Source organism: Anarrhichthys ocellatus, unplaced genomic scaffold, assembly GCF_004355925.1.
Source record: "Anarrhichthys ocellatus isolate YVR2014 unplaced genomic scaffold, GSC_Weel_1.0 scaffold7, whole genome shotgun sequence".
Lineage (NCBI taxonomy): Eukaryota > Metazoa > Chordata > Actinopteri > Perciformes > Anarhichadidae > Anarrhichthys > Anarrhichthys ocellatus.
Window position 1 is genome coordinate 5,187,003 of NW_022280037.1, and position 13,592 is coordinate 5,200,594.

Consider the following 13,592-nt stretch of genomic DNA (forward strand, 5'->3'; position numbering starts at 1 on the left):
ATGTCCTCATGGGCACAGGCACTCAAGTGTGCACACATGAATGTACATTTGCACTCCTACTTAAGGAAACACACACACAGGCCTGAACATTTACTAAGAGTATATACTGTAACTCAAATAAATATATCGGGAGGAAGTGTATATTTGGCCTATGTGATGGGAAGATTAATTGGAGGTTTTAGTAATTATGAGCTTGGCAAAGCTGCGGGCTGGAGAAGACAGAGTGACCCATCTCTTTTACTGTGATGCATCAGCAGAGCGCCAACCACTGCAGACCCTATTCATATGGCAATTAATGGAGCGCTGTATATCAATGTCATAAGTGCACGGTTTACTCCTACTACCAATTACAGCAATCCAATGTTTTACTGAGTGAAGAGGTGCCGTGGATGCAAATCATAGCATCACATGTAATCACATAAACTAAAATAAGTCGTCATTATGTTTATGGTGTATGGATTCCAACGTGAGGTAAGTATCTCAGAAGGGTTTATTGAATTCATAGGCCCTCAGCTGCCTGGCGACCATGGATGTGCTGTATGACACAAAATGAATGTAGCCTAGAGCTGTGTGGAATTTTGATTGCCATTAACATAGTAGCCTCTCTTCTCAAGAGAGTCCGAAATGTATGAAGTAGGAGAGCAAAGCAATTAGGCAATACATCATACCTGAATGCAAAGCTGTGTGTGCCTGTGGTGTCAGCCATATTTCCATGTCAGATGCTATGCTTTGCTATTCTTGGCAACACAAAGTGAATGGTGATATCATGCCATGACTGCCCCTAAACACTACTCTAATATGGTGTTAATGGCCCATAACCACAGCACATTACACATGCACTGAAATGATTCTCTTTGCTTTTCCATATTGAAACATTAAGGAGTTTTTTTTGTCAGATAGCCAGAATATACTCAAGCGTCTTAACAATAACAACAACTCTCACATCGAATATTCGTGTTTCGAAGTTGCTTCCAATCTGACCTCAAACCTGAAGTTGCAAGATAAAAGTCCGAACCACATTAATGGAAAAAAAAAAGATCCGTCAGGAGGAGCTCAGCCTTACACACAAATATACAGTACACTTACACTATACACAGCACACATGCACACACACACACACACGCCTTGCCCTGTATGGGGCCACTTTGCACTACACTCCTTAACTTCAATATTTCATCTGCACAACAGAGAAGGAGCAGCAGAGAGGAGGAAAGCCCTCCATGAAATAATTAAAGATCCAGCAGGGATGCAGCAGCACAGCAGCCGCCGTCCCATCCTAAGTAATAGATCAAATGAAAGCTGTCCCTCAGATCATTAATAATGAGTGTGGAGACTGAGGGGGTAGGGGTGGAAGGGAGGGCATAGGGCTGGTACAGGTTGGGGGAGGGAGAGAGGGCATCGGGGAAGCACAAGGTGTGTTTTATGTATGTGTGTGTTAGGAGTGTGGTCGGTGGGGGGGGGTTGAATCGTAGTCTAGGTACCTTGGCAAAGACCGCAATGGGCCTCACTTGGCAGCCACATCAAGTGGCATGGCAAGAGGAGTCATGCATATGATCTGGCACCAAGTGTTTGCCAAACTCTAAAGACCCTACAGCAATATCTATATACACCCCTTGTCAAATAAACAACATTTTACACAGTGAATAAGCAGGTTAGCAGGGGCTAATAGTGCTCCCTTCAATCAGTGAGGCCTTAGAGCAGTAGCTGCATATGATCGTGTATTTTGGGAGAGCTGAGTTACCTAGACAGGCAGGGATGGGCTGTCTGCATTGGGGGAGGGGGGATAAAAGAGGGAAGAGGAGCTGAGGAGAAGGCTGGAAAAGGAGGAGAGGATGGTGGATAGATAAGGGGGGGGGGGGGGGGGGGGGACGACAGGCAAGAGTGAAGGGAGATGCTGCGGATGCTCATCTGTGAGCTCAAGTCCCTCCAGATTCCTCCAGCTGGCAGGTACAACGTATTTCCCAAACACTATCCTCACCCCCAAATACAGTATGTAGCATTTCCCAAGCAGCTTCAAATACCATCCGAGGTCTTTCCTAAATATTCACCCACCTCCTTAACATCCTAACAACTGGCAGGGTTGGTGTGTGAAGGCATTACACCAAATTGGATTAGAAAAATCTGATTAAAACAGAGTGAGTGCAAAAACACAATTCCCAAATATGTTAAGAAGGGCATTTAGAACCCATGTTTAAAATAGCCTTCTCAAGTAACCCCATATGTTGAAGGCTTTTAAACAAGACTGAGAGGATACAATCAGATTATATTGAGGTTGAGTTATCCAACAGACTAAATGAAAGTACATGATCACAATTACAATTTCTCACCCTTCTTGACCCACACTCACACCAAAATATTTCCAACTAGTCCAATCTTCTCTACAACCTCATTCCCTCTCACACACACTCCCATAGTTGCACACGTACACACACCACATGCATGCGCAGCCCTACCACCTCCCTCTGAACACAGCAGGAGGTAGCAGACACCACAGCCCTATTCCTCTGTGAATGACGGGTTGTGGGATGTAAAAACACGAAGAGTGTAGGAGTTGAACTGATCGGTGGTGAAATGTTTGTCAAAAAGCATACAGCAAAGCTCAAAATGTGGCGGAAAAGGCAAAAGTGAGGCGGAGATGGGGGAATTACTTTGTTCAGAGAAAAAATAAATAAAGTTTTGAAAATATCCCATCAAAAAGATGTATAATGTAACAGCTTTTCATCACCACGTTCACCCTTTGTCATGGTGTGTGAATACTTATTTGCAGGGGTAAAGACAGCATCTCTGTCGATAGGTGCAGGTATTAGGCACAGTGGGCTGTATATTCAGGATGCCATTATGTATTCAGGTTGTGCTTATTTTCTGATGTTTTTGGGGGATAGGTGCTGTATAGTCTGTGATGATTGCATGAAACCTCACCAGTTTTGCCTGGCGGCTGTTGGGGAGGCTTCACCAGGAACGGTTAAATATTTAAACACTGCTGTGAGATCTCATTAAAAACGGCACATCAGCCCCCATAAGGCCCCTACAGCACTCCCTCGCACACTCCCCGAAAACCCAGTTAGAACTCGGTGGAGTGTGACAAAACAGTTATTGTCTATTTACTGTGGAGAACTTGTGATAAATCATCATATCCTGTCAAATAAGGCAGCTGGCAGTAGTGTTGACAAGTGGTAAGTCGTCATATGAGGGAAGAAAATGATTGAGAATTCAGTTCTGTTTTGACAGCTGCAAACACGCAGAACTATGCCAAAAACAAAACAACATGACAGCTAGACCAGACTAATATTTCCATAACACACATATGAAACAAGGCAGAGAACAAACTTTGGCTCTCTGGAGTCTTCTTGCCTTCTCACAAAATCTGGGCAATTAATTCCAACTCTATTGTTTGGGGCTTCCCTATTTTTAGCCTGGCTGCCCTCTCAAATAAATTGATTTCCTGTGGCGAACTTGGAATGTTCCTTGTGTGCCATGTTTTTTTTTTTTTTCTCCTCCTCCAAACACAAATACCGTCCTTCTTCCCCCAGAGGAATAAATCAAAGGCAACACTGCCAAGTTCTATGCATCTCTTTTTCTACTTGAAAATGGTTTATTTTTGTTTCAGTTCCATTAATGCTTAGGCATGTCTCCTACTTCGTCTGGCATCAGCAGACAGCTGAGAAGCTATACTTGCTTGACAGGCAAGTGGCCGACTGACTCTCAAAATACCTAAACTGACTGACTCCCTCCCTCTCTCTATCTCTGGTCTTAGTCTTTGATTCGATCTCTGAGACTCAGAGGTCTGTTTTTTTGTGGTCTCTACCGCAGAACTAATGGCTGGGTCAAAACAGACTAAGCTCTCAGATCGCAAGGAGATATTTAAACACACAGCACTACACACCAATAAAAGTAGAGCAACTTGATCCTGGATCGTTGTAATGGTGTCGGGGGAGCCCCTGGTCTTTGATGAGCACTACTAAAGACAGATGCATAGCGGTTGGGGGAAGCTGCCGTTGCAGGGAAAGAAGGAATTACAATGCAGACTGAGAAAGAACGTGAGGAATATGAATCATTAAGCGGAGCAAATGTTTGCTCAACTTCAGCGGGACAACTCTGTAAATGTGCACCACGTACCGTCATATATCAAATTACTTTTTAATTTGAATGCTGTTAACTCAGTGCACCGAATGCTTGCTGAAGCTGAGGGTGTATTGTACAATTCATGAGTGCATTTTCTTAAACCAGATGACCAGGGATTTGGTGTGGCTTACGTTTCAATTTTCGGTTGTCACAGACTGCCGTGCGAGAGGTAAAGGATTGTAAAGAAGGCCTTTGGGATGTGAAAACAGATAGTGACAGAGAGAGAGAAGAGGAGTGAGAGGGGCAGAGAGACACAAATGAGCGAAACATACCACTAGATCCCAATTCCTTATCTCGACTATAAGCCATCTGAATCCCCCTACACCCATTTAGCTTGCTCACTCTATGGCTCTCCGGTGAGAGAGACGAGGCATTTGCCTACTTTACAGTCTTCTCACTGCACTTCAGAAAATTTTGAGTTTATAGCCGCTCATCTCCATAATCAACACCATATACCCAGCAGCCTACAGGGACTGCGAGCTAGCAGGGGGAAAGGATTCACACTGGCTTTAGCTCCCAACTCTTCCCACAAGTCACTCCTCCTGCCGTCCAAATAGAGTTTAGCGAGCAGTCCTCAGGGCCTGATATATATATGTACTTACTTACTTTGAAGCACTACCAATGTCCCTCTCTGATCAAATGTAGGTACCAAGCCTTTGGTCAACCATGTGTAGAATATGATATGGAGGATGGATATTATTGTTAAAGCTTTCAGTGTTTCCTACATCTTTCTCTTTATTTAAAGTCAACTGTTTGAGCCTTCGGTGATGCACAGTGCCAGGACAGAAACATAAGAAACCTCACTTTTAGGAAACAAGACTTGAGATATAGAAACAGTTCCACATAGGTAAACCCTGCTGTAAAGAGGTGAACTAAAACTGCACCAGTGACACAAAAAGAAGAAAAGAAAAAACATCTTGCCTTCCAAACACCCTCTACAGAGCCAAGTGATGATGTAGCTGGCTCGAGCTTGGCTGGAGCAGTTATCCATCTCACCCTGTGCTGCCAGCTGTCAGAGTACACAGCTCCAGCTAGCCGCCAGTGGCAGGTGTAATCAATATGGACTCCACAGAGAGTTGCACTACCAGAGGCCAGTCTCCACTCTCTAACCCATCTCTGTCTCTCCAGGGGAAACAGTAGGCAGGCGGGCAGGGAGAGTACGTTTGATGTCTCCTCCGGGCCAAGATGAAGCGACCTACTATAGCTCTGTAGTAGGGAGATGATTAATGCTGCCTATCAGATGCACCATCATGTTTGAGTTAGGTGGGTTGTGCTTCTCAAAAAAATGTGTCTTGTTAGAAATACTATAGGAAACAACTTACTGAGTCACTTAGCGTCTATAAACAACCTTCAAGCTAAAGCATGGGTTGATTTAGTCAAAGATATATTTTTCAACACTCGGGGGGACACATATGAAGTGGGGGGGGGTCTGGGTGGAAATGTCTTTATTTATGTAAAGAAAAATTTAATTTAGACACCAGGTGACTATTCAAAATATAGAAATATAATGAAATAAATTGCAATAAGGCTCTGTATTGCTTTCAAATACATATTTTCCTGTAGATCGACTTCTCATTTAGGTGCTCGACTTTGTGATTAAGCAAACCCTGGTTCCACTACAGGGCCACCGGAGCAGAAGTTTACTTTGATAACATTGTTATCATCCTCACCTAAAAAAAAACAAGCAAAAAACCCCAAACAAAACATACAACACCACAAAAAATGTAACAATATTCCAAACACAGATAAAATGGATTTATTTTCTTCAGTTCGTGTCACAGGCAGTACATATTTTGATGGTTTTAAGTTTGTGCTTGCAGTTAATTTCATAATAAACCTATCATGCTTGTATACTGTATAGTATAAATGGTAGTAATATATGGTGAAAACAGTATACACTTATTAACAATTAATGATGCTGTCAAGTTGTGTAGGAGTTTTGAATGATGCATCATTAACACTAATTTGAGAGAGGGACAGGCTGTCTTATAAACACACACACACACACACGCGCGCGCACACACACACACACACGCAGTATAGCGCCCCTGAAGGTATTCACTTCTCCACCTAAATTAATGTGCTCTCAAAGCAGAGCAATGGAGAAGAATAAACAGTGAATTTAAAATGACCTTTCATTTTAATGACTTGTTGTTGTCTTTAAAAAATCATTTTCTGAAATGTGTTCAGGGGATCTGTGGAGGAGTCAGCTAATTTAAAATAGTGTAGATCTTGCCTGAAGACAGAAATTGTAAGTATTTGCATGTACTATGCATTTTCTTTTCAACATATTGCACTCCGCACATATACAAGCACTTACGGGGGTGAAATATTTAGGTAAGAGAGTTGGGATTTCTTTTCCAAATTCTAGTATCTCAGAGGCATTTGTCCTGTAATTACTACATTCTTGGTTTTGCTGTTTTGCAAGAAAGTAGCTTCTGTTTAGTCTAGAATTCAGTTTGTATTTAACACCTAAAGTGTGGCAACAGTGCGAGTTTCAAAGACGACTTTAAAGTTTACTTGCAGAGCAAGTGAAGCAATTGTGTTGTACTTTATCACAATGACCCAGCAATCGAAAAGAGTATAAAACAAAATGGTATTAGTTCAAAAGCAATTGAGTCATCGTTGGCAAAAGGGCTAAAGGCAAGTGTGACTGGTAAATCTCAAAAACACATGACAAAGGCTGACCTCTGGGTTACCCTGAAGGAAGTCTAGCAACAAAAGGCAGAGATACTATTACAAGGTTAGGGCTATCTGACACACGCACACACGCACACACACACACACACACACACACCAACACACGCTCATTCATTACAGTGGGGAAATACCTCTGACAGCCATTCCATTCTGAAGTTGCGGAATTGGAAAACAATATAACATAAAGGCGTAATAATCTAGTGAAAGACTACTTACCATCAAACTGTTTTTAATACGTAATCAAAACCAATTCTAGATCAACACTCTCACACTGAGGTAGTTCATGGATACTCGCCAAATAGGCAAGTAACTGAAACACCCTAAGGGTGTTAAAGTCTGGGTGTGATTAATATGCGCAGTGCAGCATTTTAATTTGAAAAGTCACTGGTTCATTGGATTTCTCTGTTACAGCCATGTCAGCTCAGTCTTGCTCTCCAGGAAAATCTGACACCATGTTATTTGGCCAAAAACCCCTCTCTTGTCTGTCCCTCTGTCTCTTCACGGGTTTTTCTTTAATCTAACTAAACCCTTTCTCTGTCTCTCTTACCCCGTTTCATCTCATCTTTCTTTATTTCCTGACTTGTTGTACAGGATCCCGTGAAAGTATCAACAGGGAGAAGCAACCAAAAAAGCAATGGATCTACTGCATGCTTTGGCTCGATCACAGAGAGAGAGAGAGAGAGAGAGAGAGAGAGAGAGAGAGAGAGAGAGAGGAGCAGAGAGAAACGAAGATGAAGAGAGGTGAGATCAAATGGTGGAAAACTAGATGGAAAATGATCTATTTTACACAGAATAAAATGTTCTTTTACAGTCTGAAGCTGAAGACGGGGACGTGTAAGCTTGGGAGAAAACTGTTGGAAAAGGATATTGTGTGTAGATTTTGTTCTTAAAATCCAAGCCAAAGTTGAGTTCATTAAATCCGATGTCAGAAACCTCACTTGAAATTTGAATCTCCAGTTTACTCTGATGTATCAAAACCTGAAACTAATTCATCTCATTATATCCACAGCACTGATCAAACAGTTGATGACAGGCCGCTGCACTGATCTACACAGAGAAGACGTATCTACAATGACCACTATAGCTGTTTATATGTGAGTGCTATAGGTGCGTGTCTTTCTATCACTTTCACTCCTTTCCTCCCACACTCCCTCTCCTCTTTCCCTCTGACCTCGATTTTCTGCCCTCATAAACGACTGATCCTTTCCCCTGACCTCAAACTAGTCCGACTGCTCTGAGAATGATGGATTGGTGCAACATGGTGGCCCATTTAAAGTTAAGTCCTCTACTTTACAGCGTGTCTGATGCAATGGAGCGCTACACCTTGCAGTGTGTGCAAGTGTGTCAGCGACATGCAAACAACACAACTCAGAGCAGTTGAAGTTTATTTAAAATTCAGACAGTATTTATGGGATGACATCCACAAGCTGTTGTTGTACAGCATTAAGAAGACCATCAGTTGGATATACTTCAAGGAGAATGTGTTGTTGCAGCCTGTAGCAGAATCCTAAACTTGATGTCTCTTATTACTTCCAACAATTGTCTGAAAGCAGAGAGGCAGAGTTCACACCTGTTCACATGGCATAAAAAGGCTTACTGGAGGGCTGTTCCTGACTCTAATGTTTATACCATCCTCCTCGTCGTCCCCACAGGCCACTGAAAACACTGTGGATTATTTAATAGTGCTGTATACTGATGGCAGGCTACGGTTTCACTGCCACTTTATGATCCAAAGCTGGGAAATCTATCTTTCAGCTGAAAAGATGGGGAATGCATGAGGAGGAGGCATCATTCATTGCCGCACAGCGTGCTTTGCACGCTGTCGCTAGTTCCTTATTCCGTTCTGAGGTGTACACAAGTCACGGGGCAAGACAACCTCCCCTGTACATTAAATCTGCGTCTGCAGATAAATTGGTCGGAGCTTGGCCGGAGATTGCTTTGATTTATGGCGTAATTACAGAGTTTTGCTGCAGCATTGATATGCCCGGTTGTCTGTGCCTGGGTTCTTGTGTATGGTTAATAACAATGAAGCTGTCAGGTCTCAGAGGCAGGCAGACAGGTCTGAAGTTACCGGTGGTATGATGTGTGTGGTGGCATATCTCATGTAGCAACCACAAGTCATATAGGCATGTTATATTACACTGCAGTCTCCAGTATGTCTGAGCATCCCGGCTGAGAGAGTAATCAGATAAGATAATGTAGTCAGGAGAGAGAGAGAGAGAGAGAGAGAGAGAGAGAGAGAGAGAGAGAGAGAGAGCAATGACTACAACACTCATTGTCTGGATGCTAGTGCATCCCTGGGAGGGACGATCTATCACTCTCAACACTCACACCCACATACACAGTCACACACACACAGAGTTGAGCAGAAGAGACGAGGCTGTGAGTGTTAGTCGACGACAGGGAGGATGTTTATAAAGCTACCAGGCTCAGTGCATCTTTAAGGTTGCATTATGGGTGCTATCTAATTGGTGGTGGTGGAGGCAGAGGTGGGCCTCACTGGAGGTTCAACCAGAGGCTAGCAGTCTCATAGCATCTCAGCAGCTCGTATTTCACTGCGCTCAGTGTGCTAAGAGGGTCACTCTGTCTGTCGCTATTATATACACACACACACACACACACACACACACACACACACAAATGTGTGCACACGTTCTTGCATATCAGTCAATATACCTGCACACATGCATATGCCCATGTAAAACTGTATAATGTGGACACTGCAACATGCACACACACAAACACACACACATACACTCACACTTCCAAATTCCTTCCATTGCACTTCAGTGATTTAATGTAATGTGCTTTTCTTCCTCAAGATGTGAGTCAATCTCTTTTTAATTGTGTTACTTTTTAAGTTAACAAACTTTAATCAGTGTTCTTTAGTGTGGAGCTTGAAAGACCCTCAGCAGAAACATGACAGGACCTACAGAGCTAATTGGAATACTATGGCAGATTAAATGTGTTTTGCATTTTAATTATATTCAACCCTACATTTGTATTACTTAAAATGCACTGACTTCATGAACTTGCCTGTTCAAAATCTCCACTGCACTTAGTTGTTAGCTGACAGCGTATAGGATAATTTGCTGCATTCAATAGCTGAAAAGAATTTCTCAATATGCTGATTTCGATCAAAAAACTTTTTCTGCACACAGAGATTTCTTTGCCTTAAACTAAGAGATAATATCATATTATCAACAGAGGATGAGAAACAGCACAGTAAGGGTTTGTTCTTTAGGACATGGTTCAGGCTTATCGTATTGATTAACAACCCTGACTGAGTTCAGTGGATTATTCGGAATTGATGTTGTTACAGCTCCTCCAGTTAAAGTTCCCAGAGGTACTTTGGACCCTCCGTTCATTCACTATGGTGATAAATTTACTGTTTGCATCTAAAACCCGGTTGATAATCGGTGAACATGGTTCTGTCCACACAATTGCATTTAAAAACCAGAAAAATAGAAAAGTTTCTTCTGCCTCTTCCTGCAGAACTGTACATTACAGCCCTTGTTGTGACATGGATAGCATGGATAGATTGCTAAATACCGCTTTTGGTCGGTTATTCTATATTAATATATAACTGAGGACAAAATATGAATTTTCTTTTGTCAGGATAAATTAGAAACGGCGGTTTGATTGTGGACCATTACAGCTACTTGCCAACCAAGTGATCCCTGGACTGCTAGAATAAGTCACAACTCTCTTTCATGCTTGTGAACTCATACAACAGACACACTCATAATATATATGAATATAGAGCAGGAGGCAATAAAAACAGGTTCTTACTGTTGCAATTACAGTATGTGGAAAAAGACCACAATGGCTGTCATAATCATATGACAGCATTTTATAGAAGCTTCATTTTCCCAGTCCATGCAATAAGAATACACCAACTTTTTCAAATGGATCCACTCTTATGAGCGCTTTGGAAAAATTCAGTTTTCAGTGGCAGGAAGTGCGAAAGAGGCCCAAACGAGAGAAAAAAGCTGTGGCTAGTGTACATATACGCTAATAGACCTCTGTCTCTGTCTCCCCTGCTCTCTGTCTCTTTTAAGTCAGATTCTTTGACTGTTGTGTTTTAACTTCCACTAGACACGGATGAGTTTTCTTTATTTTGCATCAAATATCCCCTGCCCCCCCCACTTTCCTTTCTCCCCACCAGCCAGGACTCTGCTCTAGTGCGAAGTGGCCAGCTCTGTCTGATCACTGGGCTGAGCAGCAGATCCCACTGCGAGGGACTTGAGGGGCTCGACTGTGTGATTAAGCAAGCCTTGGTTCCACCAGAGGGCCACCGGAGCAGATGTTCTCATTAAAAATGCAGGCTCTGTGAGCGAAGGAGATTGCCTTGTTCCAGGCAGAACCTGGCCGGAGGTTTAAAGCTCTCATTCCTCTCACTTGTAAGGCCAGCCAAGTTTCAGTGCCTGTACACCCTTTAAGCAATGTGGCAAACACAAAAAATGAACTATTCCAACAGCATCGTACAATCTTGGGTTATTCTCTTTAGTTTGCTGTGAAAAGGAAAAGTGGGGATCGGTATTAAAAATGTATTCAAACCATAAAGCTCGTGGTTTTTGAGGCTTTCCACTGTTTCTGGCATCGCTGTTTTACAGATCTCAGTTGGGTGTACTTGTTGAACATCTCATTTGGTGAATGAAGAAAAGAGAAGCAAACATTTTAGCATTTTCAGCTCAGTAGTAAAGTGCAGACTGACTGAATATGATCACTCTGGGGTTTTGGGGCTTAAGAACAACCTGATGATGACAGCTTGGGATATTCCATCCATTCCAGCTGGCACCTAGACGGAGCCTGGTATAATTAACATGAAACTACAGAGCACTAAAGAGTGATGCAGCACTCCAGAGGGTACAGCTACACCTACAGTACACAGCTGGTTAATAGATTCAAGGGTATCCATCAAAAGCTTGTGTAAACCAACAGTGAGACGGCAGCGCTCTTAATTCTTTGCTGAACTCTGAGGATAAACCCCGGGCATTAAATATTGTCAACACAGACACAGTTTGGCCTACAATGCTAAAGTTGTTGGAAAGTTAAAGGGGGATTTGTGTGATCTGTTCTGGTTTTTATCAAACAACAGAAGCTGGGCTGGGGGTTTGATGCCGGGGTTACACGAGAATGTGTACGTCAGTGTGAGTGTGTTGATGTGCGTGTACAGATGCATACTCTGCACATGGCTGTATGTGGGAGGAAAGGTTAGTGATGGATTATAGCCCTCACCTTTGAGGTTGACCCCATTACTGCCTTTCACCCTCCCTTTACTTTCCTCACCAGCCCTTATCCTTCTCTTCTCTAACGTCCTCTCTTCTGTCCTACAATCCCAACACACACACACACACACACACACACACACACTCACACACACACACACACACACACACACACACACACACACACACACACACAGGGAAACAGCAGTTGCCTTGCCACACGAGCGCACACACGTGTGAACTGTTGGGTGGTGTCAGAAGGCACAACACATATTTAACTTGACATGCCTGCCAATCGGAGGTCCTGCCCTGCTGCTTGTGGCTGTAAACCAGACAGGCCTTTTAGCTTACTATGTGTCCCGACATTGTTTCCAAAAGGTTACGTCCCATTTCATATATTTGTCCGGCAGAGAGTGATGCCAAAGTTTTGGCTGCCTGTCATGGACATTTCACTCACACGTTAGGAAGTGTTGGGATAAGACCTGCAGATATTATAGCAATGAAAAATACAGAGGGTGAAGGAAAGTTCAAATGTTGTCAAGCAAATTTTCTCCAATTATTATTATACAGAGCATTCTGGGAAAAGCTTTCATACAGTGGAACAAAAAAAGTTAATGTGAAATGCTTCAACCAAAGCTTACGGGAAAAAATAGCTGGTGAGCTCTTGTGAGACGTTCAAAATGTCCCAGAAAAGAGCTAATGATTTCATAAACACTTTTGTTAGTAGAATTATATGTAACTGCTCCCAAATTGGCAGACAGTGACCCCAAATGGGCAGACACGTCAGCATCATTAAGGAAGGTTCGCTGAGACTAAAGTTTAGTCTAATGATACAAACACACACACACACTCACACACACACTGACATCATACAGGCATGTACACACAATTACGGAAACAAAGATTTATGAAACATTCGTTTGCAGCAGCAATCTCAATGATGCTTTCTAATGATTTACCACAGCAATATGAGGTGGGAAAAACTGCCAGACATTTTACATAATTCACTTTTTTCCCTCTTAAATATGGCGCTGATGTCACTTTGTAGATTATTAGGGAGGGAGGCAGTTCATTATGCTCAGCTATATCTCTCTCGCTGTCTGTCTCTTGCTCGTGAGTGGAACTTGGAAACTTATATAGTCCATAAAACAAATGGCGGTTGTGTAGAACAGATTGTGTTGTTAAAGCAAACACTGTTTGTAACAATCGAAGGCAAGCAGAATTCAAACATAAAAAGAGCAATAACCTGTATGTTACAAAGATTTATGCATCCCTGGATGGCGTGCTTCCTCCACACTGAGGATTGCCAGGTAGTAAATTAGGAAATGCCTTTTGGCAAAGAGTGTACCCTCTACTCATACACATACACACACACACACACACACACACACACACACACACACACACACGCACACACATACACTGTATTGCATGCTTACCACTATGTTTAGTCACAGCATTGCACAGCACTATTGCCAGTATGTAATGGTATACACACACACACACACACACACACACACACACACACACACACACACA